This window comes from Hemiscyllium ocellatum, chromosome 19 (assembly GCF_020745735.1).
Source record: "Hemiscyllium ocellatum isolate sHemOce1 chromosome 19, sHemOce1.pat.X.cur, whole genome shotgun sequence".
Classification (NCBI taxonomy): domain Eukaryota; kingdom Metazoa; phylum Chordata; class Chondrichthyes; order Orectolobiformes; family Hemiscylliidae; genus Hemiscyllium; species Hemiscyllium ocellatum.
The window spans coordinates 74,641,233-74,645,110 of NC_083419.1; the positions used below are offsets into that span (position 1 = coordinate 74,641,233).

The following is a 3,878-nucleotide window of genomic DNA, read 5'->3' on the forward strand; positions in this document are numbered from 1 at the left end:
CTCCTTCATCTCGAGAAGACTCGAATCTTATGGCAAGGATGTATTTCTGAGACTTTAAACAGAAGTGTGAGGACTCTGCGTCTATACACGATGGAGTTTAGAAGGATGAGGAGGGATGTACTTGAATCTTGGAGAATACTGCACGGCCTGGATACAGGGAATGGAATTGAATGGAATGGAATGTCATGTTTACCGAGGCACAGTGTCTTGTGAGCAACACAAGCAGGTCACAGAGTTAAGTAACATAGAAAAGTAAACAATAGGTAAACAGTGGCAAAAACAAAAACACAGGTACAGGCATATGTTCAGCGTTTGTGAGTCCATTCGGTATCCTAACATCAAAAAGGTAGAAACTGTTGTGAAACCAGCTGGTGCGTGTGTTCAGGCTTCTGTACCTTCTCCCCAATGGTAGAGGTTGTAGTAAAACATTGCCAGGATGGGATGGATCTTTCCTTGACAGCGTTACGGTAGATGGATTATATAGCTGGGAGGTTGACCTTTGTGATTGTCCAGTCCTTTGTGATTGAAGGGTTAAGTTTTAGATTTAGATTACTTACAGTGTGGAAACAGGCCCTTCGGCCCAAAAAGTCCACACCGACCCGCAACCCACCCATACCCCTACCCCTACCCCTACATTATCCCTTACCACTACGGGCAATTTAGAATGGCCAATTCACCTGACCCGCACATCTTTGTGGGAGGAAACCCACGCAGACACTGGGAGAACATGCAAACTCCACACAGTCAGTCGCCCTGAGTCGGGAATTGAACCCGGGTCTCCAGGCGCTGTGAGGCAGCAGTGCTAATCCACTGTGCCACCGTGCCGCCCGTCTTGTCCTGATCTGCATTCTACGTTCCTTGTGGTAGACTGGGTAATAACAGCAGGTCAATGTAAAAGGATACGGTATCCATTAGGTGTAGAATTGTCTTGATAGTAGGAGTGTGAGTGTGGTAGGAGACGTTTTGATTTTCTAACTGGAGGCATTAGACCAGCAGTGCAGTGAGTTACCTATTCATGTTCATGTGGATAAATGGTTTGGATGAGCACATTGGTTTCCTGGTAAGTAAATTTGTGGGTGACGCTAACATTGGTGATATAGTAGGCAGTGAAGAAGGTTATCTGTGATACAACAGGATAAACAGTACTGCTGAAGAATGGAGTTTAATTAGATAAATGCGAAGTGTTCCACTTTGGTAAAATAAACCAGGGTGGGACTAGTACAGAAAATGTTCAAGCCCTGGGTAGTGTTGTCAGTCAGTGACCTGGGATGCAGGTACACAGTTCTTTGAATGTGGTGTCACAGTTAGACAGGCTGGTGAAGCAGGTATTTGGGATGGCTACCTTCATTGGGCAGAGCATTGAGAATAGGATTTGGGAGGTCATGTTGTATCTGTACAATACATTGGTGAGATCAACATAAAACCATTGTTGATCAGTAGGAAGAGCTCATCAGGTTCACTTACCTCCTTTAGGGAAGGACATCTGACATTCTTATCTGGTCTAGCCTACACGTGACTCCAGACTCACAGCAATATGAGCTACCTTCTGGGTAATTAGCAGTGGGGGCAAAGAATGCTGGTCTAATCAGTGACATCCTCATCCCATGAATAAATAAAAATGCATACATCCCTCCCCATCTCTGCAATGCCCTCCAGTTGCAGAAATCCACACTGGCTTTGTAACACAATTCAGGCCCTGATCACTCTTCTGTAATAGTCTCACCACCTCCAGCACCTTCACCTCTCCCTGTTCCTGTTGTATCATTAAACTCTGACAACGATTCCCCTTCCCAGTGCCCTCCTCCTGCTAGCAGACCCATCACAATTTTCCTTTAACACTTACTACTTAAACCCTCGCTCTCACCTCAGAATTTTAAGTACATTTTTTGTGATCTCAGCCTGATAATCTAATATGACCTATTTTGTTTTGAGTGAGTGACGGGTATGAGTTTCTTGCTGAGGTTTTGTCTGTTGAATGTTTGACACTCTCCCTTCAAATGTTTTCCATTGTTTGTTTACAGACACACATTTCAGTCTGGTTAACCTGTTTCTCTTGATCAGTTCTTCTCTCAAACTCATGTAATTGGCTATTTTTGTTTCTAGTTGTGGCATGCCCTTTCTGTGAGTCACTTTAAAATTTTATATCCCTTTAAACTGTACTTTATCACAATTTCCCGAAGGATCTCTCAATTCCTCAAATTCATGACACAATGTTCAACTTAAGATCGTTCCGTCCCTAGCCAGTTGCATCCAGTGTTATTCAAAGAAACAGTGATAGAAACATTCTCTGAACTCTTTTTCCAATATCACTTTTGTTAGTGTGATTATCACAGCTTATACCAATATTGAAGTTTCTCAAAATTATCACTATGCATTTATTAAAAATTCCAATGAATTCCTGTGTAATGCAGTGATGAGCAATGAAATTCTGTTCGGTGGTTTAAAACTGTTCTGTTGCTTGTGTCCTTGGCAAGTAGTGGCCAGAATTTACATTCAGACTGACTCTACTTCATGATCTGTGGCCAAATGCTTTCTCTGTAATGCCTTTGTTGCCCATTACTATCAGCGTTACCCAACCCTCCTTTCCCATGCTGCTTAAGACCCCGCAAGACTGTGAGCCATCGACTATATACGGTCCACCTCTTTTTCGTCCAGTAACCACGTCTCCCTGGTGTCTAAATCTCATTTATCTGTCTGACAAAAATCCATCCGCCTGATTGTGAAGACTTTGTCCGTTCCAAAGAAAAACATAATTCCCTCTTTCCCACAATCTCCTGTCACATACATATTCGCTGATGTACAGTTTTAGTCAAACTTTGTCCAATCCTGTTCCTTTCTGAATGTCTTCAGCCACATTCCCATGCTGTTCCAATGCTTCTCTTTGGGTTTGGAAAGCTCCTTTCACCGGAACCCTGTCCCTGCATCCTCTCTGTCAGTTTAAACCCCTGTCCATAAACCGGCCGACATGATTGGCCAGGACACTGGTCCCATTGCAGTTCCAGTGGGACCATCCGAATGGATTATTTTTTAAGTCAGGATGGGATGTGGGTGTCTCCGGCTGACCAGCCTTTCTTGCCCATCCCGAGCTGCCCTTGAGCTGAGGAACTTGCTCGGCCATTTCAGAGGCAAACACTTTGCTGTGGGGATGTCGTGAGGATGGTTAGGTGTCCTTATCTAAAGGACATGCTGACGACTTAGACTTAGACTTAGACTGTGGAAACAGGCCCTTCGGCCCAACAAGTCCACAGACCCGCCGAAGCGAAACCCACCCATACCCCAACATTACCCCTTACCTAACACTACGGTCAATTTAACATGGCCAATTCACCGACCCGCACATCTTTGGACTGTGGAAACCGGAGCACCCGGAGGAAGCCCACGCAGACACGGAGAACGTGCAAACTCCACACAGTGCCTGAGTCGGGAATTGAACCCGGGTCTTCAGGCGCTGTGAGGCAGCAGTGCTAACCACTGTGCCACCGTGCCGCCCCTAAGATGCGCACGCGAACTTTGGACACAGCAAGCAGGCACCACTGTGATTCGAACCCAGGATCTCCTGTTTACTAGACAGGCGCTTTATCCAACTAAGCCATGGCGCCTTAATTGTTCCTGAACGAATGACACTTCTGTGCAGTTGATCCATATCCCTTCAAACCTTCTCTTCTCCAAGTTCCTACCTAAATGTATTTTCCATGATGTAATTGTACTTTTCTCTCCCATTTGTCTGGCAGCTCATTCAATATGTGCACCATCCTCTGTGTGGGAAATGTTCTCCTCCGGTCCCTTTTAAGTATTTCCCCTCTCACCTCATATTTCTGCCGTCTAGTTATGGAATCCCCTACCCTGGGATAGAGACATTCACTATTCACCCTACGTAT

At 45.1% G+C, this 3,878-nt stretch overlaps 1 non-coding gene across 1 annotated transcript; it reads right to left on the reverse strand.

Moving 5' to 3' along the window:
- Positions 1-3,525: 3,525 nt before the first annotated feature.
- trnat-agu (transfer RNA threonine (anticodon AGU)) lies at positions 3,526-3,599 on the reverse strand. The gene has a single exon. It is a non-coding gene; the product is annotated as a tRNA-Thr (tRNA).
- Positions 3,600-3,878: the final 279 nt, after the last annotated feature.